At 54.0% G+C, this 25,467-nt stretch overlaps 1 protein-coding gene across 1 annotated transcript in view; it reads right to left on the reverse strand.

Annotated features, from left to right (window-relative positions):
- The window catches only part of C20H16orf74 (chromosome 20 C16orf74 homolog), a 62,657-nt gene that overhangs the window by 31,951 nt on the left and 5,239 nt on the right, over positions 1-25,467 (reverse strand). Inside the window, exon 2 of the mRNA XM_002761233.6 lies at positions 11,486-11,589. The gene's annotated coding sequence lies outside the window, so the exon portion shown is untranslated. The remainder of the gene's footprint in view (positions 1-11,485; positions 11,590-25,467) is intronic.

Below are 25,467 nucleotides of genomic sequence, written 5' to 3' on the forward strand. Positions count from 1 at the left end.
GCAGATTTTTTTTTTTTTTTTTGAGATGGAGTCTCACTCTGTCACCCAGGCTGGAGTGCGGTGGTGCGATCTTTGCTCACTGCAACCTCCACTTCCCAGGTTCAAGCGATTCTCCTGCCTTAACCTCCTTAGTAGCTGAGACTATGGGCATGCACTACCAAACCCAGCTAATTTTTGTATTTTTAGTAAAGACGGGTTTTCACTATGTTGGCCAGGCTGGTCTCGAACTCCTGACCTCAAGTTATCCATCCACCTCAGATTCCCGAAGTGCTGGGATTCAGGCGTGACCCAGCGTGTCCGGACCGGCACCGGGATTTTAAAAAGCTCCCGGCAGGACTCTAACATGCAGGAGAGAGAATCCTTCCTTGGGGTGGGGAGGGGGGAGTGAGGGGTAGCAGAGGAGCTGGGGCTGGGTCGGAGGGGAAGAGAGCCCGGGCCAGCGGGAGTGACAGGCACATTTCCTAGCACTCACCATGTGCCCGGCACTGTCCAGAGCCCTTTGTGTATGTTCATGGTTAGTGAATCCTCACGACAGCCCCAGGAAGTTGGGATCATTCCCGTCCCCATCTCACAGGAAACAGAGGCACAGAGAAATAAGTTCACTTGCCCAAGCTCATATGGGTAGCAAGTGGCAGAGCAGGGATTTGAAGCCAGAACTCTGGACTCTGGAGCCCACGCTTTCCGTGACCGGGCAGACTTGGAATGTCTTGGAGTCCGGAAGACAGAGCTTCCAGGAACAGGGGAGGGCGGAGCAGACCTCATTTCCATCCCTCATCAACTGTGCCCATGCTGGCTCTCCTGCCGCCAGCCTTGCCGAGGGGTCCTGCAGCCCTGACATCAGGATCAACCACAAGAGGCCCCAGGGCCTCTGCTGGCTGAGCTTCCCAAACCTGCCTGGACTGCGGCCTCCTGTAAGACACACACTCAACATCCCAACCAAGAGCGGGCAGGCCCTGCACAGCAAACTCCGATTTTATTGTCCAGTGCCTTCCAGCCTGTCTTTGTTAGCACTGATCACAGCCCACCTGGCGGATTTTATGACACAGCTCAACCCAGGGGTTGAAACCCAGTGATCTGTACGAAAGTTCTCACAGATGGAATGATGTCTGGAATTCGCTGTAAAATACTCCAGTAAAACATCAGCAACAACAGCAAGAAGGACAAAACAACAAAATGGCGTGGGTGCGGGGAGGCGCGGGGAGGCGCGGCCAGGACAGCAGCGGAATGCTGTTTACTGTTGGGACCGGGAGATGGGGAGCACGACGTGCTGCTGTGCTTGTCTGAAAGGTAATGGCCAGCCTGGGCAACACGGCGAAACCCCATCTCTACAAAAAATACAAAACTTAACTGGCTGTGGTGGCGCATGCCTGAATCCCAGCTACTCAGGAGGCTGAGGTGGGAGGATCACTTGAGGCCAGGAAGTGGAGGCTGCAGTGAGCCATGATCGTGCCACTGCACTACCTGGGAGACAGAGCGAGACCCTGTCTCAAAAAAGAAAAGATAAGAAGTAATAAAACGATCAGAAGGGAAACAACTGTATTCTAGGTGACAGTTTGGGGTCAGTATTAAATTTTCTGATTCTGACTATTGTACTGTGTTCTGTGAGAAATAATCCTTGCTCTCACGAGGTCGGAGTTCGAGACCAACATGGTGAAACCCCATCTCTACTAAAAATGCAAAAAATTAGCCAGGCGTGGTGGTAGATGCCTGTAATCCCAGCTATTCAGGAGGCTGAGGCAGGAGAATTGCTTGAACCTGGGAAGTGGAGGTTGCAGTGAGCCGAGATCACACCACTGCATTCCAGTCTGGGCGACAAAGGGAGACTGTCTCGGAAGGAAGGGAGAGAGGGAGGGAGGGAGGGAGGGAGGGAGGGAGGGAGGGAGGGAGGGAAGGAAGGAAGGAAGGAAGGAAAAAGCAATGATCCTTGCTCTTAGAAAATAGACACTGAGGCCAGGCGCGGTGGCTCAAGCCTGTAATCCCAGCACTTTGGGAGGCCGAGGCGGGTAAATCACGAGGTCAAGAGATGAAGACCATCCTGGTCAACATGGTGAAACCAGGATGAACATGGTGAAACCCCGTCTCTACTAAAAATACAAAAACTTAGCTGGGCACGGTGGCGCGTGCCTGTGATCCCAGCTACTCAGGAGGCTGAGGCAGGAGAATTGCCTGAACCCAGGAGGTGGAGGTTGCGGTGAGCCGAGATCGCGCCATTGCGCTCCAGCCTGGGTAACAAGACCGAAAACTCTGTCTCAAAAAAAAAGAAAAGAGACACTGATGGCGGGTGCAGTAGCTCACATCTGCTATCCCAGCACTGTGGGAGGCTGAGGTGGGCAGATCACCTGAGGTCAGGAGTTTGGGACCAGCCTGGCCAACATGGTGAAACCCTGTCTCTACTTAAAATACAAACATTAGCTGGGCTTGGTGGTGGGTGTCTGTAGTCCCAGCTATTTGGGTGGCTGAGGCAGAGAATTGCTTGAACCTGGGAGGGAGAGGTTGCAGTGAGCTATTGCACCACTGTTCTAGCCTAGGCAACAGAGTGAGACTCCATCCCAAAATAAATAAAAATAAAAATACAAAAAATTAGCCAGGCGTGGTGGCAGGCATCTGTAATCCCAGCTACTCAGGAGGCTGAGGCAGAAGAATCACTTGAACCTGGGAGGCGGAGGTTGCAGTGAGCCAAGATTGTGCCATGCACTCCAGCCTGGGTGAGAAAGCAAGACCCTCAAAAACAAAAAAGAAAAGAAAGAAAGAAAATATACACTGGCATGTCTGGGGTCAAGAGTCATCACTTAACTGTCAGATTGCTCAGCAGGAAAATACGATATGCACAAACACAAGCAGGGAGAGGTGAGGACGAGCCTGCAGCTGAAGGTTTTCTGATGAAGGATATTTGCAGGCGCTCTTTACAGTCTCACAACTCTTCTTTAAGTTTGAAACTGCCCCAAGCAAAAGGCTTAAAAAGGAAAGAAAGGCAACATCCAGAAGAGAGAAGAGCTCAGTCCACGCACCCCTGGGCTCCCCACCACGGTCTCCCACAGCGGGACGCGGGCTGCAGCCGTGCATCAGATCCCGTTTTCCTCCTAGCAGCTTCTGTGATTTGGTGGGATGTGTTCCTGGGGCCAGGCTCTGGCCAAGCAAAGCCTCTCTCTTATGCTGTGCCCTCCCAGAAGAAGTGTCTGGAACTGACAGGTTTTGTCCGAACAGCTGTCTTGCAACTTGAAAGACCCCTACCTCAAAACACACAGGGGAATAAAGGAAGGCGGGGAGGGAAGGAGGGAAGGAGCAAACCAGAGGATGGGGGGGCCAGGATCAGCTCCAGCCAGGGTTCAGGTGACACTGGGGGCAGGAGCTGTGAGGGGCAGGCAGGTGCAGCATGGAGGCTGGTCAGGTCCACATATGCCAATTGGATGTGGGGTGTGTGGAACTCGTGGGGTGTATGAGAGTTTTCACACATCACATTTTCTCATCCCCCACAGTGTCCCTGCAGTTGCCCTTGTCTTCCTGCTTCTGTCTCCCTCCATGAACAGTGTGAAGGCAGTGGGCACAGGACTGGCTGAGGGGAAGAGAAAGAATCAGGAGTCCAGAGGAGCTGCATCACCTTGGGCAAGTCATTTCCGAGTCTCAGGTGCTGGGGCTTGGTCCCCCAGGCACTGTGTCCTCCTCCGTCAAATAGGCATCGAGCCACCAGCCTCCAGGACAGCCTGGGACAGAACTGTCACTACCGTCTTCATCATCATCACATCATTATCAGTTACTGTCATTATTCTCATCGTTCTCATTGATATAACTTGGATATTTGTCCCATCCAGACCTCACGCTGAAATTTGATTCTGAGCGCTGGAGGTGGGGCCTGGTGGGAGGTGTCCGGTCATGGGGCGGATCCCTCATGAACAGCTTGCTTGGCACCTCCCGGTAATGAAAGAGTTCACTCCCTATTGGTTCATGCAAGAGCTGGTTGTTAAAAAGAGCCTGGGGGCTGGGCGCAGTGGCGCACGCCTGTAATCCCAGCACTTTGGGAGGCCGAGGTGGGCGGATCACTTGAGGTCCGGGTGTTCGAGACCAGCCTGGCCAACATGCCAGAATCTTCTCTCTACTAAAAACATAAAAATTAGCCGGCTGCGATGATGCATACCTGTAATCCCAGGTACTCGGGAGGCTGAGGAACGAGAATTGCTTGAACCCAGGAGCCAGAGGTTACAGTGAGGCAAGATCATGCCACTGCACTCCAGCCTGGGTGACAGAGCAAGACTCCATCTCAAAAACAAACAAAAGAGCCTGGCACCTTCCCAGCTTCCCACTTGCTGCCACCCACTCGCCACGTGATCTCTGTGGCTCCCCTTCACCTTCCGTCGTGAGTGGAGGCAGCCCGAGGCCGTCATGCTGACGCCATGTTCCTGTGCAGCATGCAGAACCCCACTTTTCTCTATCGATTACCCAGCCATCGATGTTCCTTTGTAGGAACACAAACGGACGAAGACAGATGTCACCTCACGGTTGTCATCCTCGTTATTGTCATTGTTGCTGCCACCTTCACCATCATCCTCCTTATCATCGTCATCAGCGTGATCGATACTAGACAGCACCAGGGCACCCCCACTACATGACCCCTATTCCACAGCGTGGGAGCGCAGAGAGCCCTGTTCACTCCTTTTTAGATCAGGGGTCAGTGCCCTGCAGAGACCGCAGATGCTGACATGGGAGACGGTCCGTAAGACGAGCTGAAGTATCTGAGACGGAGTTACAGCTCGATTCTGCATCTGTCTGAATGGGAGCCATACAGTTGTCTAACCCCGGAGAGCAGCTGTTTCTACCTTAAACTTACCATCACCAACATGACATCGGCTGAGAGACATCCAGCCAATGTTTTCAGTATGCCAAATTCTGGGCCAAGTTTGCTATAAAAACGACACCACTGAACCCTAACAGTGCCCTAAGAGATAAACATGATCACTACCCTGTTTCACAAACGAGGGGCTGGAGCCCACAGATGTCCAGTGACTTCCCAGCACCCAGGGCTAGCAAGCTGCAGCGCGGGGCTGCCAGACACCAGAGCCAAGCCCACATCACTGCACTGGGCTTCAGGGTTCCGTTCTACACGCTGGGGATCTAGACTGTTTGAGTTTGTTACAAACAAAGACATAATATCTTTGTCACTAGAAAATAAAGATTTAGGCCGGGAGTGGTGGCTCACGCCTGTAATCCCAGCATTTTGGGAGGCAGAGGCAGGTGGATCACCTGAAGTTGGGAGTTCGAGACCAGCCTGGTCAACATGGTGAAACCCCTAAAAATACAAAATTAGCTGGACATGGCAGCACACGTCTGTAATTCCAGCTACTCAGGAGGCTGAGACAGGAGAATTGCTTGAACCCATGAGGCAGAGGTTGCAGTAAGCCAAGATCGTGCCATTGCACTCCAGCCTGGGAAACAGAGAGAGACCCTGTCTCAAGATAAATAAATATAAAAACAAATAAATAAATAATAAAGATGTAATAAGAGAAAAAAAGATTTAAGGCTAGGATACCCTTAGCCTAGCATGATGGTTTGGGAGCAGTTGGGCCCATAAGAACTGCTGGCTTAGGTATAAATGTTCTATCCTTTTCACGCATTTGCAGGGGTGTGAAAAACTTCCGTTTCATATTGGATTGGGCTCTGTTTATGTTCCCTCTGAAATATTAGATTCTTAATTATTTGAACAACAGCTTGAAGAAGAACAGGTTCCTTCTTGCACCCTGGCATAAAAGTCTCCCTGTCAGATGGGCACAGTGGGTCACACCTGTAATGCCAGCACTTTGGGAGGCCAAGTCAGGCAGATCACCTGAGGTTGGGAGTTTGAGACCATCCTGGCTAACATGGTGAAATCCTATCTCTATTAAAAATTCAAAAATTAGCTGGGCGTGGTGACGTGAGCCTGTAGTCCCAGCTACTCGGGAGGCTGAGTCAGAAGAATCACATTAACACGGGAGGCAGAGGTTACAGTGAGCTGAGATCACACCATTGCACTCCAGCCTGGTGACAGAGCAAGACTCTGTCTCAAAAAAACAGAGAGAGAGATATATATTTTTATATATAATATATATTATATGTTTTTTATATTATATATTATATACATATATAATTAGTCAGGCATGGGGGCACATGCTTGAATCCCAGCTACTCGGGAGGCTGAGGCAGGAGAATCACTTGAACCCGGGAGGCAGAGGCTTCAGTGTGCCGAGATCACGCCACTGCACTCCAGCCTGGGCAACAAAAGCGAAACTCCCTATGACCGAATAGTCATGAGATTCTCTCTGATGGCAGGGATGAACAAGGATAAAAACTGACTTCCTCAGCAGAAGTCCACCTCCTCCCGAGGGGCAGCAAGATGGAAGGACATCAGACGTCACGCACAGCGCACCGCTTCTCTAAGCCTGAGAGCATCTCCAGGGACAGGTCCCACTTCCATTGTGGCCATGTTTGTTTTCTCGACAGACTTGAAGGCAGCTGCCACAGATTACCGGCCCACAGCATGAGTGCTTGCCAGCTCACCCTCTACAGGTTTTCGGTGCAAAGAGAAACGAGAACAACGTGCTCTTTCACAAAGTCAAAAGCCACCAAGACGTGGCCCTGCGTGTCAGACACGCAGTCTCCCGCCGGCCAGAGGGACCCTGCTTTTCAAAGCGGGTTCCAACGTTTGCCGATGCCTTTCAACGACCACTTCGGTGGATCACAGAAGTTCAACTCTAGGGTATGAGATACACCCATCCTGGAGAGAGTCACACAAATCTAGAGCTGGAAGTAGTCAGAGAGGGCTGCCAGGGAAAATACAGGATGCCTAGTTATTGCGTGGGACACACTCATAAAAACCATTCATTGTTTATCTGCAAGTAAGCTTAGCCGGGGCTGGGCGCGGTGGCTCACACCTGTGATCCCAGGACTTTGCAAGGATGAGGCAGCAGGCAGATCACTTGAAGCCGGGAGTTCAAGACCAGCCTGGCCAACATGGTAAAACCCCGTCTCTACTAAAAACACAAAAATTAGCCAGGTGTGGTGGCGGACGCCTGTAATCCCAGCTACTCGGGAGGCTGAGCCAGGAGAATCGCTTGACCCCAGGAGGCAGAAGTTGCAGTGAGTGGAGATTACACCACTGCACTCAAGCCTGGGTGACAGAGTGAGACTCCGCCTCAAACAAACAAACACTTAGCTGGATAACTTAGTTATCCTGGGTTTATTTGCTGAATCTGGCCACCCTATGCAAGGTCATCTGATTTCTAACAGCTGGCTGTCCCAAATGGGGACCTGGAGAACCAGACAGGGAAAGTGAATGAACTGGTCCCCTCAGAGCCACCTCCCAGATGAAATCAGAGTAACCCCATGGAGGTCCTGAGTCACTGTGGCACCTTGCCCTGCCTGCCTAACAAAGACCTCCTGGCAGGACCCAGGAGAGGGCAGGAATGAAGAGGAGTCACAGCTGAGGAATGTGACAGTTTGCCAGGTGAGTGGGCTCCAGTCACAGTGGGGCAGGGTGGTGGGGAGGCTGGGTAAGCACCTGCAGCTCTCTGGGCCTGCAAACAGGGAAGAGAGTGTGGGCAAGCTGGGCTCCCAGCAGGCTCATGACACACACGGTGGTTTTCTTGTTGAGGAAAGCCACTTTGTTTCTGCAGCAGGATTAGAATTCCTGCAATTCCAGCCAGAGGAACTGGGTTGGGAAGCGCATTCACATGCCTCCATCCTGGTCCGCAGAGTGGGAGATGGGGGTGCTGCCTGCAGCCTAGCCAGGGTCCTGCAGGGACAGTGAGCTTCTCTCTGAGTAGCTGCGACCTCCACCTGGCCCACGGGAAGCCTTCACCAGCAGGAAGCAAAACAGGATGGGGTCGGGGCAGGATGCCCACCGAAATCCCTACCTGCTTGGCTTCCCACGAGTATGTGACTTACAGCAAAATACTTGCCTACTGTCCCCTCTGGGCCACTGTGAAATAACAGAGCTGAACACCTTAGGATTCGAGAGCCTTTCTGTACATACAACAAGAAAAACATTTACCAAAAAATAAGAGGGCTTTGAGACGAGCCTGGGCAATATGGTAAAACCCTGTCTCCACAAAAAATACAAAAAGTAGCTGGGTATGGTGGCACGTACCTATGGTCCCAAATACTTGGGAGGCTGAGCTGGGAGGATCGCCTCAGCCCAGGAGGTAAGGCTGCAGTGACCCATGATCATGCCACTGCTCTCTGGCCTGGGCAACAGATGAGACCCTGTCTCAAAATAAATAAAAGGGGTCTACCCTTAGAAGTCAGGTTAACGGCTACCCAAAGGGAAACCATGGCTGGGAGGAGCATGAAGGGGTGGCTGGGGTGTCCAGGGGCTGGAAGTCTGATGACAATGGTCATATCGTCTTGCCCACAGGAAGTATCAAGTTGTCAAATATTTGAAGAGCTTTATTCTGAGTCAAATATGAGTGCCCAGAAGGCCCCAGGAGATCCCGAGAACACGTATCCAAGAGAGCTGGGCTACAGCCTGGTTTTATACATTAGGAAGACACAAGGTACCAGTCAGTGCATGTAAGATATACATTGGCTCAGTCCGGCAAGGTGGGACAACTGGTGCAGGGTAGGTGGGATGGGGTGTTTTTTGGGACTTGGCTTTTGGGTCATAGAAGGACTCAAAGATTTTCTGATTGGCAATTGGTTGAAGGAATTATTATCTAAAGACCTGGAGTCAATAGAAAGGAATGTGTGGGTTAGGATAAGGTGTTAGGCTTCAGAGAGAACAGACTGTAAATGTTTCTTATCAGACTTAAAGGGTCTGTCCCATCAGTCTTAAGTTCTGCACTGATGTCAGTGTTGGTCCACTGGGCCTGAATTTCAGCACGGAAGAGGGTATAAAGAGGCACATGCAACTGCTCCTTCCCATCATGGCCTGAACTCGTGTTTCAGGTTAGCTTTGGAATGTCCTTAGCCTAGAGGAGTGCTCCATTCAGATGGTTGGGAGGCTTAGAATTCTTATTTTTGTTTTTTCGTTTACAATCTCTAATCTTTTTTTTTTTTTTTTTAAAGAGATAGGAGTCTCACTGTGTTGCCCAGGTTGGTCTCAAACTCCTGGCCTCAAATGATGCTTGTGCCTCATCCTGCCAAAGCACTGGGATCACAGGTATGAGCCACTGTGCCTGGGCCCCATCACTTACTAAGGCTGGAATGCAGTGGCGCCATCTTGGCTCACTGCAACCTCCACCTCCCAGGTTCAAGTGATTCTCCTGCCTCAGCCTCCAAAGTAGCCAGGATTACAGGCATAAGCCACCACACCCCAGCTAATTTTTGTATTTTTAGTAAATACGGGGTTTCACTATGTTGGCCAGGATGGTCTTGATCTCTTGATATGCCTGCCTTGGCCTCCCAAAGTGCTGGGATTACAGGCATGAGCCACCATGCCCAGCCCACTTACTAATCTTTGTAAAGATGGGGGAGTGATACTTAGCAGACCCAGAGGCCTAGCCTGGCCTCCACTCTAGGTAAGAGCAATTCAGTGCCATGGCTCAGGGTTCCAGGCCTGGCCTTGCCATTTTCCAGCCATGTGACCTTGCGTCAGTCACTCTGCCTTTACAAACTTCTCTTTTCCTCATTTTAATTTTTTAATTATTTGGATTTCTTTTTCGAGACAGAGTCTCCCTCTGTTGCCAGACTGGAATACAGGGGCACGGCTCACTTCAACTTCTGCCTCCTGGGTTCAAGCAATTCTCCTGCCTCTGCCTCTCCTGTAGCTGGGATTACAGGTGCATGCCATCAGGTCCAGCTATTTATTTTTCATAGAGACGGGGTTTCACCATTTTGGCCAGGATGATCTCGATCTTCCGATCTCACCATTCGCTCGCCACTCCCCCCCCAACCCCCGCACGCCCCCGGCCTCCTAAAGTGCTGGGACTGCAGGCATAAGCCACCACGTTTTTGGGTTTGTGGCCCAGGCTAGAATGCACTAGTGTGATCATAGCTCACTGCAGCCTCAACTTCTTGGGCTCAAGGAATCTTCCTGTCTCAACCTCCTGAGTAGCTGGGACTACAGGTGTGCACCACACCCAGCTAATTTAAAAATTGTTTGTAGACGGGGTCTCACTATGTTGCCCAGGATGGTCTCAAACTCCTGGCCTCAAGCGGTCCTCCTGCTTTGGCATCCCAAAGTATTGCAATTACAGACGTGAGCCACTGTGCCCAGCCCTATTTCCTCACCTTTAAAATGGGCTAACAGTATTTGGCTGGAGAGTTGGTTAGGAGATTAAAACGGAAAACACAGGGTCTGGTGCACCAGGAACGCTTGGTAAGCATGGAATACCACGGTCTCTTTTTCAGTGTCCACTGACGGGACGCTCCCATTTCAAGTCTCCCGAGGTGAACTGCACCTCGGGCTGGGAAAATGCACTCTCTGTGTTTGGGGTGCACATGGCCGGCATGGGAAGGCGCTTCCAGGGAGAGGAGATTAGGTGGTGAGCTTTCAGCCTCCTTGGGGCTGGCAGAGGGATTAAGTGTTTCCATAAATACATGGCCTCCTCCCCTCCACAGGACCTGGTCCCGAGCAGTGGGGGCGCAGAACCCAAGGAGGGCGTGGCCTGCACAGGTGAGGTGCTTTTTGGCGTGAACCCAGCCCAGAACAGGGGCCTCGTCCCACTTTGGGTGGGTGGGGTCTAGGCAGGAAACGCCAGCGCCTGTGACTCAGGGTATGCCTCTCTTGAGTCTCAATTTCCCCACCTGTACATTGAGGCATTCGTTTCCCGAGGCCTGCACTAACTCAGAAGTGCCTCTGCCTCACTGCCTTCCCTTCCTCCCTCTTCCTCGGGCGTCAAAGGCTGTCCAGCTGCACAGATTTTCTCTTGATTCCATGCGGGCCCCGCAGCCAGAGACTGTGAGAGAAGTCGCAGCCTGCCCCGTAACCCGCCCACCGCCTATCCCTGGGGGGAGCTGCGGGTACCCTTTTTACTGAGGCCTCCCCCAGTTCCACCCGAGCGCAGACAGCCAGAAGAAGGCACGGGTGCATTCACACGGGTCGCCCTTTGCGGTTGCAAACCTGCTTTGATGCCCTGGGAGCGCAGGGCGCCCCTAAGTGAGGCGGTTTATAAATAATAGATTTGGAAATACTCGATCGAGGGGAAATGGTTCCTCGGGAGGCCTCCTGCCCCCGCCCCCCGCCGGGCTGGCTTCCAGCTCTCAGGAATGGCGTTCTGGTCCATTCCCAAGGAACCCGTGACAGCGCGGGGTGGCCCGTGGGGAATGGGGGGGCCAGAGGCTTCCGCGCGGGGACACACCCCCATCGCCGGTGTAAGTTGCAGTGCGGCCGACCCAAGTTTCCCAAAGCCTGTGTCTCCGCGGCAAAGTCTGCAAGAAGTTGGGGGGACGCCAGGGCCCGCGTGGGTCCCCCACAGCGCCCCGGGCTGCCTTGCTGGGCGTGGACGCCTCCCGGCCCGGGCCGCGGTGCTCTGGGGAGGCGGGCGTCCCGGGGAAGGGGCGGCGGGCGCGGGGCACTCACCACTTCCTTCCTGGTGGGCTTACTGCGGAGCCGCGCGCGGGGCACGCCCGGGCGCTGGTGGCGGTGGCGGCTGCGGCCGGGCTCGGGGGGCCGCGGCGACGAGCCTGCAAGAGAGAACAGCGGGGGTCATGGCCCGGCCGGCGCTCGGGCCGCCGCGCGCCTCCCGCGGTCCCGCCCCACTCCTGGAGGGCGGCGCTGACTGCAGCCGCCGGGCCGCGGGCGCCGGGATTGCACCGGTCCGGCGCGGGGCGGAGCGGACCCGCCCGCCGCCTCCCTGGAGCGTGCCAGGACCCGCCCGGAGCCTTCGGCGGCTGTCCCGACCCTTCGCTGCTCGCCTGGTTCCTCCCGCCAGGCCCTGGGCCGTCCCGGGGAAAGTTTGGACCGCGGTCCGTAGGGCTCCCCACGGTGCGCCCCTCTCCGGGGCTGGGTGCCGGGCTCCCTGCGACCCTGCCCAGCCCTGGGTGGTGAAACGGAGCACCAGGGTTTCTTCTATACTGGGGGTCTCGGCTTCAGTGAACCCCGCCGCCCAGATGTGAAGAGTGGAGGCGAGAACAGGGAGCTCCCCCATCTGGCCATCTGCAGCCGCCCTCCGGTGGTGCATGACCCCAGGGACTGGTAGGCAGTGCCCCTTCCCTGTCGCTCCAGCTGTGCGCGTTCCCTTTTGCTCCACGCAAGCCTTTGCACCCCATTTTCGGGTAAACCTGGGGGTCCAGTCTACAAGGAGGTCAGGGCTTGCTTCTGAGCCCCCTGGGCGGCTGCAGGTGTTTGGTGCTGACCTTGAGCACCCGCGAGAGGAACCCCCAGCTCCCCGCAGTGTGGACACAGAAGTCTTTTGTCCAGATGGGCTTCTTAGGAGGCACACACCCTCAGTCAGCCCCACCTGTGTGGAGGCCTCTGCGGACATCTGCCCAGTGGGGTAGGAGGAACACAAAGATGCCTGCCCTGTGCTTTCCATGTCATTGTCATAAGCCTGTGGTACCCTCCCGACCCTACAAGCCCAAGGTCTCCACACCCTGGGCCCTGTATATTTCTGGAGTCTTAGGAGGGGAAACTGAGTCACAGAGCAGGAAAGTGACATTGCCTTAGTGAATGTGGCAAAGAGTTGCAGGAAATGGAGTCATCGTCTTAGCCGTGTACTGCTGCTTGAGCCATTGCCAAAAATGGGGTGATCTTCAGGTTACCCTGACAGGCAGAAATGGATCATGGGCCCCACTCCCATCCCTCTAACAAAGACAAGGGTAGGCCTGGGGCAGGACCTTCCTTCTACTCATCTCCACCCTCCAGAGGCAGGATGGGACCTGCCGCTGGCCCGTGCTGGGCTGGTGGGTGTGCCCATGAAAGCTGCTGCCCCAGCTGCAGGACTGGGGGGGTGCAGGAGGCTCCCTGCTGAGGGCACATCCCTGGGGGAGGGCTTAGAAAGCCAGGAAGAGCTCAGAGGCTTCAGGGCACGAGGGGGAGGGGGCTCAGCAAGCTGGCTGTGGGCAAATCATCATGCCTGGCTGTGTGCCGACCCTTTGGGTGTGGGGAGGCAGTGATCAGATCTAGGCTCTTGAGGAACTGAGATGGACAAACCTAGGCGACTAAGAACCAAGGCTCTGAGACCCTACAGCACAGCACTCCCTCCTCCATGGGTCACCTCACAACCCAGCTGTGCCTGCCCTGGAGCCAGGTTCCCTTTCGGGATTGGGCAAAGATGTGCTTAATATCTGTCTCCCTGCACTGCTGCTTCCTGCCCTTCCCAGGGGCTCCCTGTGCCCCAGCCCTTCAAGGAGTCAGCGGGTCTCTGGGAAAGTGCAGCCCCTCCTGAAGGTCCCAAGGGGCCTTTTCCTGGGCTGCTGAGGGTCGCATGTCCTGCTCCTCCCCAGGGAGCTTTGAGGCAGAGCCACTATGAACTGTCTCCTCTAATAGTGTCGCGGAAGTCCCTAGGGATGACAGACAGGCAGGCACCCTCACCCTGCCTTCTTGTTCTGGAAGGATGCAGAAGGGGTGACACTGATGAAGATGAGCTTGTCTCTGGGCCTCAGTTTCCTCAAAAGAGAACCTGGGATTTACTTATTTATCAGGTTCTGTATTTAACCTGACGCCAACTGTGCAGGCAGCCCTCACCGAGCAGGTGGCCTGTTCGTGGCAACCCTCCCAGGTGTGGTGCCCTGGGCTTAGGGAGGTCACAGGTTGTGGGTCTCCCAGCCATCGAGGAGTGGAGACAGCCGGTCTCCACTCCTGCGCTCTCCTGCCCCCAGCGGAGGAGACAGGAGTCGCTCATCCCTGGGGAGTTTGGCTCCTGCCTCAGCCCTGGGGGAGGGGATGCTGCACTAATGAGCCAAGGCCAAGGAAGATGTGTTTTGTCAACTATACAGACTGAGATGAGGAATGGAAAGAATCCGGTTTAATCTGCCTCCTCCCCCAGGAGGCTGCTGCCGAGAGAACAGTGGGTTTGCCCTCCCGCATCAGTTTCCCAGTGTCTGCGCCGTGGGCATCTCTGCTGGTCACCCTTTGTGCTGGGGCTGTCCTGCGCACTGTGGGTGCTGAGAACCATCCCTGGCCTCTGCCTCCGAGGTGCCAGGAGCACCGTCCCTCAAAGTCATGACAACCAATATATCTCCCAACACTGCCACCTGTCCCCTGGGAGCACCATGCCCCGGGCTGAGAGCCCCTGAGTCTTTCCCAATAGTTCCCTGCCCTGACTGAATGCCAGGATCACTGGGCGAGCTGACAAATACATACATAAAAGTGAATAGAGCAAATACCCAGGCCCTGGCGTCACCCCAGGGGCTCTGGCTTAATTGGCCCAGGTGGAACCCAGGTATGGGTATTATGTAAAAACCCCAGGTGAGGCCAGGTGTGGTGGCTCATGCCTGTAATCTCAGCACTTTGTGAGGCTGAGGCGGGAGGACTGCTCAAGTCCAGGACTTTGAGACCAGCCTGGGCAGCATCGTGAGACACCTCCCACCCCACAACCCCTGCTGTCTCTACAAAAATACAAAAAGTTTGCCAGGTATAGTGGCGCACGCCTGTAGTTCCAGCTACTTGGGATGCTTGGGTGAGAGGATTGTTTGAGCCTGGGAGGTTGAGGCTGACCTGGGTGATGTTAACAGTCGCCTCTGACAGAGAAGTCTGAATCTGGCATCAGAGGGCCCACCTGCATGTCACTTTCCTGGCAGCCAGGAGAGGTGCCTGCCCGAGGAACTTGGTCTTGATCTTGGGGTGGGGCTGGTGGTGGGCAGCCGCTGGTGGGGACCCAGGGGCTCTGGGAGGAGAGTTCCGCTCAGCAGCCTCACCTTGCGCCGCCACCTGGGAAGAGCTGCAGGGAGTGCAGAACCTGCAGACCTGGAGATGAGGCCAGGGGCAGCCCCACACCTGCTGTGATCAGAATCCGCTGGAGTGCGGGGAAGGGCAGGTGCTGGAGACTGGGATTCTTTAGGTGTGGGTGCGGGGCGGGAAGCTGGCCTCTGAGTCCCGTCCTTCCCTTTCAGACCTGGGAGACTCTGGGTCTGCAGAGGAAGTAGAAGAATTAGGGCAATTTCTCCCCTCCTCTCCCCTTGGAGAGTAAAGGTTGGGAGAGCAGCTTCGTGTGCACACAGTCCCACAAGAGCTCTACGCACTTACTGGTGCCCATGAGGCAGCGCTCCACGCCCTGAGAAAACAGTGGCTGAGCAAGACAGACCAAACCCTGCCTCATGGGCACCAGCGCCTGACTGCTGCAGAGAAAACGTTTACAGCAGAGGCTACAGTGGGTGAGGGTGGAGAGTCAAAACTGTAGACAGAGTGGGCAAGAAAAAGCCTCTAGGAGCCAGTGACTGGAGGAAGCCCGGGCAGGTGCAAGGGGAAAAAACTCCCAGGCAAGTTCCGGGTTCAGGATGCAGCACAGGGAGCACCCCGCAGCCACACCCACTCAGCAGGGACCCGAGCCCGGGGGCTCTGCATCACCTCCCAGGGGTCCTGCAGGGTGGGGAGTGGGGCTAGGAGGCAGACCCTCTTTCCATTCACAATTCCCCACGTCTCCACCAATGTGCGGTGCACCTGTGACATTCAGTTTTCCTCTTTCTTTTTTTCTTCCTTTCTTTCTCCTTCCTTCCTTCGTTCTTTTCTTTTCTTTCAAAAGTGTCTTGCTCTGTCACCAAGGCTGGAGTGCAGTGGTGTGATCTCGGCTCATTGCAACTTCCACCTCCCAGGTTCAAGTGATTCTCCTGCCTCAGCCTCCTGAGTAGCTGGGACTACAGGTGCCCACCACCATGCCTGGCCAAGTTTTTGTATTTTTAGTAGACACAGGGTTTCACCATGTTAGCCAAGATAGTCTAACAAGATAGTCTAACAATCTCCTGACCTTGTGACCCACCCGCTTCAGCCTCCCAAAGTGTTGGGATTACAGGCATGAGCCATTGCACCCCGCCAATTTTTGCTTTTATAAAAGAGCCTGGGGTGATTCGGACTTGACCCTTCTGCCATTCGAGCATGCAGCCAAAAGGTGCCACCTTTGATTCAGAGAGCAAAACCTCACCAGACACCAAAACTGCCTTCATCTTAAACTTCCCAACGTCCAGAACTGTCAGCAATAAGTGCCTATTGTTTAGAAATGGCCTGGTCTAAGCATTTTATTAGAAGCCCATAAGAGACCAAGTCAGGGGGCTCCTTCTTGGACCCTAACCACTGTGCCTTGAGATGCCCAAGCCAGCAGGAGGGCCTGGGCGTAGACTCGCTGGGGACCCGAAGCTGAGCACTCTGCCCATGAGGGCCAGCACACTCACACTGGCCATGTGTGGAGCCAGTTTGGAGGCCCAGCCCAGGAGAGCCCCATCACGTGACAGCAGCCCCAGCCAGTGTCATGAGGTGCCCAGAAACCACCTGGCAGAGCCTAGGCCACATGGAACTGGGAGAAAATGTAAAATGGTGATTGTCTTAAGCCACAAAGTTTTGGGATGTTTTGTTACACAGCAATAGATTGGTAGCAAGCTCTTACTAAGTATGCGGCACAGACATGTTCTGAGTTAACGTTTGCTTTGAGCTTTGTTAAGACTAATTAGATTTCTAAATTCGTTTTCTCTGTAGTTAGATTTTGAATTATTTGAAATGTCCAGAAAAATTCTAGAGCATGAGAAAAGGTATGCTCACCTCTTCACCCAACGATCACAAACCAATTTGTTATATTTGCTTGAGGTTTTTTTTCGAGAAGACATTTTTCTCTTCCTTATAGGCTGGGCGTGGGGGCTCACACCTGTAATCCTAGCACCTTGGGAGGCCGAGGTGGGTGGATAAACTGAGGTCAGGAGTTCAAGACCAGCCTGGCTAATATAGTGGAGCTGCTACTAAAAAAAAAATAAGTACAAAAAATTGGCCAGGTGTGGTGGCAGGTGCCTGTCATCCCAGCTTCTCAGGCAGCCGAGGCAGGAGAATCCCTTGAACCTGAGGGGCAGAGGCTGCAGTGAGCCGAGATCACGCCAGTGCACTCCAGCCTGGGCAAAAGAGTGAGACTCCCTCTCAAAAAAAAAATAAAAAGAGAGGCCACGCATGGTGGCTCATGCCTGTAATCCCAACACTTTGGGAGGTCGAGGTGGGCAGATCACCTGAGGTCAGGAGTTTGAGACCAGCCTGTCCAACATGGTGATGCCCCGTCTCTACTTAAAATACAAAATTACCCAGGCATGGTGGTGCATGCCTGTCATCGCAGCTACTCAGGAGGCTGAGGCAGGAGAACTGCTTGAACCTGGGAGGCAGAGGTTCTGGTGAGCCAAGTTCATGTCATTGCACTCCAGCCTGGCCAATAAGAGTGAAACTCTGTCTCAAAAAAAGAAAAAAAAAAAGAAAAAAAAGAGAGAGAAAAAGGAATTCTTTGTTACAGATGCTCAGAGCCCTGTGTGTGCCCCTCACCCTTGCCGCATTCCTCCCCTTCTTCCCTGCCCCGACTCTGGAGCTGCCCCCTGCTCTGCTTTTATTGTTTGGCCGCCATGCAAGGGAGTAGGCACTGGGATCCCATTGTACAGGTGAGGAAACTGAGGCTCAGAGAGGCCACATGGTTGGGCCAAGGACACCCAACTGGAAAGGGGTAGGCTGCCTCTGTGGTCAGGACCCAACACACGGGCAGACAGCAGGTCAAGGGCAGGCGGCTCCATTGGTTCTGGGTGACTTTCGTGTGCAGATGTGTGCTACACTTGTACTGAGGGACTCCAGAGGGGTGGGCCCAGGCCCGAGGGGACAGGGTGCCAGGAATGTACTCTGCCTGGGGGGAACAGACACAGTGGTAACTGCTGGAGGTGGGTGATGGGCACGTGGAGTTTGTTGTGCCAGTCTCTCTCCATATATATGTTTGAAAACTCCCTAAGTCAGAGTTTAAAAAAGAAAGGCCTGATACGGTGGCTCACGCCTATAATCCCAGCACTTTGGGAGGCCAAGGTGGGAGGATCACTTGAGCTCAGGAATTCCAGACCAGCCTGGCCAACATAAAGAGGCCTCATCGCTATTAAAACTCAAGAAAAAAAGTGATGGCACCTCCCAGCTACTTGGGAGGCTGAGGTGCAAAGATGCTTGAGGCCAGGAGGTCAAGGTTGCAGTGAGCTCAGATCACACCACTGAACACCAGCCTGGGCGACAGAGTGAGGCCCTGTCTCAAAAACAAAAAATAAATAAACAAAGCCAAAAAGAAAACAAAAAGAAGTACAGGGCCAGGCTCAGGGGCTCACACCTGTAATCCCAGCACTTTGGGAGGCTGAGGTGGGCAGATCACCTGTGGTCAGGAGTTCGAGACCAGCCTGGCCAATGTGGTGAAATCTTGTCTCTACTAAAAATACAAATATTAGCTGGGCCTGGTGGCACATGCCTGTAATCCCAGCTCCTCGCGGGGCTGAGGCATGAGAATTGCTTGAACCCGGGGTGGTGGAGGTTATAGTGAGCTGAGACCATGCGACCGCACTCCAGCCTGGGCAGCAGAGCAAGACTCTGTCTCAAACAAACAAACAAGAAATACAGGCTCTGGGGAGACAGGCCTCAGGAGAGTCAGGTGGGGGACTTTGATGGTCATAGAGGCAGGGACGCTCCCATCCATGCAGGAGGCTCATGCCCTGTCCTCATGCCCCTCTCCAGCCTCCTGAGTGTTCCCAAACCCCAGGGCCCTCTAACCCCACCCCACGTCCTCACAGCTCTGCCTCCCTCAGGGCCAAGGGCTCCTCTCGCAGCAGCGGGAGCTGAGCCTGTCATGAAGGAGCCCTACGCCCGAGCCCCTGGCACACTTTGGGAGCTGGGCCTGTCATGATGGAGCCCTACGCCCGAGCCCCTGGCACGCTTTGGGAGCTGGGCCTGTCATGACGGAGCCCTACGCCCGAGCCCCTGGCACGCTTTGAGAGCTGGGCCTGTCATGACGGAGCCCTACGCCCGAGCCCCTGGCACGCTTTGGGAGCTGGGCCTGTCATGACGGAGCCCTACGCCCGAGCCCCTGGCACGCTTTGGGAGCTGGGCCTGTCATGACGGAGCCCTACGCCCGAGCCCCTGGCACGCTTTGGTTTCTTCAGCGGCATCAGCCTGGGGCCAGGGACATCAGAACAGCCTCTGCCTGAGCTTTCAGATGGATGGAGTGAACCTCACTTTGTCTTCCTGGGAGCAGCTGTGGGGGAGCGAGGTGGCAGGGGATCTGGAATCCCCCAGCTTGGGTTGAAGCCACGGCAGCTATTCGGCCTCTCTGAGTCTCAGACAGGGGCTGAGCAGCCCCACTCAGAGGACTGTTGTGAAGACGGGGTGAGCGTGAGCGTAAATTCACCGTGAAATTAAGTCAACCAGACGAATCCTAGCTAGTGTTTGTTGTGAGCTGCCTAAGTTCCAGGCACTGCTTCAAGGGCGAACTTTGCATAGACTTCAGAGGCCAGGACTATTTTGATTCCCCTTTTGCAGAGGAAGTGACTGATGCGTGGAGTGATGTCCTCACTTGCCCCAGGTGAGTGGGCGTCAGAACGTGGGTTCCCGCCGAGGCAGCCTGATCTGAGACACACTCACCGTGCTGTTCCTCGGTGGACATGGATCAGAGTCACACACTGTGGCCAACCAGGTGTTAAGGGGACGACAGGAAACAGACCTGAGCAAGCCTAGGCCACTGCACCCAGCACAAAAGCATCTCCCAATGGAGGGGAAGTCGCAGAAATAGTCAACCATGCCATAAAAATAGCAAAACCCTGTCTTTAGAAAAACAAAAAGACTGGGCTGGGCACAGTAGCTCACAGCTGTAATCCCAGCACTTTGGGAGGCTGAGGCAGGAGAAAAGCTTGAGCCCAGGAGTTCCAGACAAACCTGGGCCACAAGGGAGACCCCATCTCTACAAAAAGTAAAAATTTAGCGAAGCAAGCCAGACGCAGTGGCTCACGCCTGTAATCCCAGAACTTTGGGAGGCTGAGGTGGGTGGGTCATGAGGTCAGCAGTTCAAGACCAGCCTGGCCAAAATGGTGAAACCCCGTCTCTACTAAAAATACTAAAATTAACCGGGCATGGTGGCTAGTGCCTGTAATCCCAGCCACTTGGGAGTCTGAGACAAAGAACTGCTTGAACCCAGAGGCAGAGGTTGCAGTGAGCCAAGATCACAGCACTGTATTCCACCCTGGGTGACGGAGCAAGACTCTGTCTCAAAAACAAAGAAAAAATTAGCCAGGCGTGGTGGTGTCTGCCTGTGGTCCCAGCTACTCGGGAGGCTGAGGCAGGAGGATCATTTGAGCCCAGGAGGTTGAGGCTGCAGTGAGCTATGATCGCACCACTGCACTCCAGCCTGGGCAACAGAGCAAGATCCTGTCTTAAAAACAAAAACACCACTGGTCAGAAGATTTCAGTAGAGAGTTCACCAAAGAAAATATACAAATGGCCGAGACACACGCTAAAAGATGCTCAATGTCATTAGTCATTGGGGAAATGCAAATCAAAACCACAGTGAGACCCCACTTCATACACACGAGGAGGGCTGTGACTTAGAAAAGTACAAATGTCAGCCGGGCTGTGTAAGAACGCTTCAATTCCCGCCGGGGCTGTGAAACGATGCAGCCACTTTGGAAAACGGTTTGGCAGCATCTTAAAAAGTCGAGCATTTATTTGCCACGTGATCCATCAATTTCACTTCTAGGTACCACCGAAGAGAACACATGCTCATACAAAGACTTGGACACACGTGTTCACGGTGCTGGACTCACAGTAGCCACAGATGGAAACAACACAACCGTGGGGTGTGGGTCGACGAATGAGTGGATAAACAAAATATGATTCAGCCAGAACACAGGGTCTCTCTGTCACCCAGGCTGGAGCACAGTGGTGTGACCTCGGCTCACTGCAGCCTCAACCTCCCAGGCTCAAGTGACCCTTTCACCTCAGCCTCCCGAGTAGCTGGGACTGCAGGCATGCTGCACCACCACAGCCTTTGGTATACAAAGATACAGTAATTTTTGCATTGTTTGCGGAGACGCGGTTTCACCATGTTGCCCAGGCTGGTCTGGAACTCCTGCGCTCAAGCCATCTGCCCGCCTCATCCTCCCAAAGTGCTGCGATTAGAGATGTGAACCCCCATGCCCGGACTACAGTGAAGCATTGTTCCGCCATAAAAACACACGAAGTGCCGATACATGCCACGATGTAGATAAACCTCAAAAACATGATGCTGAGGAAGCTAGTCGCACAACACGGCATACTGGATGGGTCCATGTCTATGGAATGCCCAGAACGGGCAAGTGTTTACACACAGAGAGCCGATGGGTGGTGACCTGGGACCAAGGCTGGGAAGGAAGAGGGCCTGCAAAGGGGCAGAGAGACCTGTCGTTCCCTGAAACTATTGAATTGTATACTTAAAACACGTGAATTTTTTTTTTGCAATGGAGTTTTGCTCTTGTTGCCCAGGCTGGAGTGCAATGGCGAGATCTCGGCGCACCACAACTTGCACCCCCCAGGTTCAAGTGATCTCCTGCCCCAGCCTGCTGAGTAGCTGAGATTATAGGCATACGCCACCATGCCCGACTAATTTTTTTTTTTTTTTTGAGATGGAGTCTTGCTCTGTCGCCCAGGCTGGAGTGCAGTGGCATGATCTTGGCTCACTGCAACCTCCGCCTCCCAGGTTCAAGTCAATCTTCTGCCTCAGTCTCCTGAGTAGCTGGGACTACAGGCGCATGCCACCACACCTGGATAATTTTTTGTATTTTTAGTAGAGAGGGGGTTTCACTGTGTTAGCCAGGATGGTCTTGATCTCCTGACCTCATAATCCACGTGACTTGGCTTCCCAAAGTGCTGGGATTACAGGTGTGAGCCACTGTGCCTGGCCATTTTTTGTATTTTTAGTAGAGATGGGGTTTCTCCACATTGGTCTGGCTGGTCTTGGACTGCTGACCTGAGGTGATCCGCCTGCCTTGGCCTCCCAAAGTGCTGGGATACCAGGCGTGAGCCACCATGCCTGGCAAAACAGGTGAATTTTATGGCATGAAATGCCTACTCAGTGAGGCTGTAATACAACAATAATGACAACAGCGACAGCCACCATGGCCACACCCCCAAGGTGTGGCCATGAGGGACAAAGGAGGAGGGGTGCTTCACCCAGCACAGCAGCCAGACCCTGGCATTTCTGCATCACCCGCAGATGCCAGGCAGCCCCACTGCTGCGGCAGAGCCAAGGGTGCATGGGCCCTGCAGTCCCAGTGGCTGGCTCTGCAGCACAGAGAGGAACATAAGTGGCGTGTGCACCTGTGACCCTAGCACTCTGGAGGCTTAGGCAGGATGGCTTGAGGCCAGGAGTCGCACAGCTGGGCAACATAGCAAGATCTCGTCTCTTCAAAAAATTAAAAAATTAGCTGGACATGGTGATGCGTGTCTGTAGTCCCAGCTACTTGGCAGGCTGAGGTGGGAGGATCACTTGAGCCCAGGGGGTGAAAGCTGCAGTGAGCCATGATCGAGCTACTGTACTCCAGCCTGGGTGACTGAGTGAGAACCTGTCTCAAAAACACACACAAAAAGAGGAACAGCCTGGCCCCTAGTTGTGGGAGGGCAGTCTCCTGTGGGAAGGAGGTACAAGGGCAAAGTGGGTGCTAAGAAAACAAGAAGATTCACATGGAAAGAGGAAGGAAGCCAGAAAGCAGAAGCCACCACACAGCAGAAGGAGATGAAGGGGAGGAAAAGAGGCGGGCGGGGCACTGGAGAGGACGGGAGAGCCGTGCTGGGTCCTGGAGGGTGCCCCAGTGTTGCAGGTGAGGAGAGTCAAGCTGTCACGTGGGGAGCAAGCTGCCGGAGGTCCCCCGTGGGTTAGGGGACATTTGGGATTAGGAGTCAGGTCTCAAATTTCCCAGCCCACACTTGGGACAGGAAGAACTACGGCAGTCTCACTCTCCTCACTCATTCCTGACATTGCTTCCTGAGCATCTCATACGAGCTGGACACTCAGTCAGGTGCTGGCAGTTTGGGGAACACACGAGCAAGAACCCCTGCCCCCAGGCCTCTTCCCCTACTCACGGAGTCTGCGGCCCCGGGCAGAGACTGTGACTGGCGGTGAGTGTGAGGCCAGTGTGGAAGCAAAGTGGAGAGGCCAGAGGGGCAGATGGCAGGGCTGGGGTTAGAGCAGGCAGGCCCGGAGGGCAGGATCGGCCAGTTAGGAGGCCGGCGGGCTGGACCCAAGGGCGTGGGCAGTGTGGTCCTCGGAGACCTGCAGGCGCTGGGGTCCCATTCTGGAGTCTGGACTCCCAACTCTGCTGATGCAAGGAGCTGGCTACCGAGGTGTTTTCAGCAGGGGCAGGGGGCAGAATCAGTGGCTGCCTGGGAAGCTGGCTCCACCTGCTGCTGGGGTGAGTGGGTGCTCAGCAAGGCTGGCGGGGCACAGAGTACTCAGTCAGGGGAGAGGGGGCTGCGCCGGGAGGTGGGCAATGCCTGGGTTGGTGAGCTCTCCAGGAACCTATAGAGGGGTTCCACAGAAGGGAAAACCCCCAAAACTAAAAGCAAAAGACTGCTTTGTAACCATAAAGAGATAAAGAAAGGCGGCTGGGCGCGGTGGCTCACGCCTGTAATCCCAGCACACTGGGAGGCTGAGGCAGGTGGATCACGAAGTCAGGAGTTCCAGAGCAGTCTGGCCAGTATGGGGAAACCCCATCTCTACTAAAAATACACAGAATTAGCTGGGCGCGGTGGCTCACGCCTGTAGTCCCAGCTTCTTGGGAGGCTGAGGCAGTGGATCACGAAGTCAGGAGTTCCAGAGCAGTCTGGCCAGTATGGGGAAACCCCATCTCTACTAAAAATACACAGAATTAGCTGGGCGAGGTGGCACAAGCCTGTAGTCCCAGCTTCTTGGGAGGCTGAGGCAGTGGATCACGAAGTCAGGAGTTCCAGAGCAGTCTGGCCAGTATGGGGAAACCCCATCTCTACTAAAAATACACAGAATTAGCTGGGCGAGGTGGCACAAGCCTGTAGTCCCAGCTTCTTGGGAGGCTGAGGCAGGAGAATTGCTTGAACCCAGGAGGTGGAGGCTGCAGCGACTGGAGATTGTGCCACTGCACTCCAGCCTAGGTGACAGAGCAAGACTCTGTCTCAAAAAAAACAAAAAAAAAACAAAAAAAACACCCCCACACAGAATGACAAAGCTTCTATATCCTGTCACTTTTTTTGACTCCTGACCTGAGGTGATCCGGCTGCCTTGGCCTCCTAAAGTGTTGGGATTGCAGGTGTGAGTCACTGTGCCCGGCCCACCATTACATTGAATAAGTTACCTATAGCCAAATAATTTCAAATGCAAAATTAAAAAAAAATATATATATATTATCAAATTGCTACTCTAATAGGAAATGGGAAAAAAAATTTCTTTACATGTTCCAGAACAAATGGTATTTCATGGCGTAAGTGGGTGGGTTTTTTTTATAAGCTTGCTGGGCTCAGGAGTGGGACCTCCCCAAACAAGAGAGTGGGAGGCCCCAGCTTTGCTTATGGGTTGACGCCGTGGGTATGGAGTGGGGAGGTAAAGTGAGTCCCTGTGACGTGGGGTGGGTGGGGTATAGGTGGGGCGGGTCTGTGGCCAAGTGGATAGGGATTTAGTGCAGGTCCCAGGCTTCAGCCTTGTGTCCCCCTCAGCCCATGGGTGAGCTTGTTTTGTTGAATTATTTCCTGCCAAATTCAGGAAGTAGCAGATGCTGAAACCATTTCAAAAACACTAAGATTGGTACTTTGCTGTCTGTAGGGAACTTGCTGCCTTCGAGCAACAGGCATTTCTGCTCATAGACCAATTACATCCTGACAAGGACAGTAATGCCATTAATGTGAGGGCACGCCTGGGGACCGCACCTGTCAGCACCTCGACAGATAATCAGGAGGCAGCAGAGGAGTCTAGAGGGACTCAAAGCCTGGCCTCAAAGCCCACCCAGCAATCAGAGGCAAGAGCTGGCCCAAACTTTCTTTCTGTTTTTTTTTTTTTTTTTTTTGTGACGGAGTCTTGCTCTGTCACCCAGGCTGGAGTACAGTGGCATCTCAACTCACTGCAAGCTCTGCCTCCTGGGTTCAAGCGATTCTCCTGCCTCAGCTCTTGAGTAGCTGAGATTACAGGTGAGGAACACCACACCCAGCTAATTTTTGTATTTTTTAGTAGAGATGGGGTTTTACCATGTTGGTCAGACTGGTCTGGAACTCCTGACCTCATGATCTGCCCGCCTCAGTTTCCCAAAACGCTGGGATTACAGGTGTGAGCCGCCCTGCCTAATTGTATATATACTGAATAAGCTTGGCTTTTCCAGCTGGGCATAGCAGAAGCAGCTGTCTGAGGTGGTTTAGGTGGGCTGTGGGGAAGGAGCCGCAGGGAAGGAGGTTGAACACCACGCCCTCCCCTGATGCAGCAGGAGCCAGAATGAAGAACTGTGAAAAGGAGACCCAGCATCCAAACGGTGTGGCTGCTGGGGAGAGCTGTGGAGAGACACCCAGCCCAGTGTTCCACGCCCAGTAGTGCCAAGAGTGTTTTGGTCCAACAGAGTCTAGCCTCGGACCTCCCTATGCCACCATTTGTCATAAAGAAAAGG

The sequence above is a fragment of the Callithrix jacchus genome, chromosome 20 (assembly GCF_049354715.1).
Source record: "Callithrix jacchus isolate 240 chromosome 20, calJac240_pri, whole genome shotgun sequence".
Classification (NCBI taxonomy): Eukaryota; Metazoa; Chordata; class Mammalia; order Primates; family Cebidae; genus Callithrix; species Callithrix jacchus.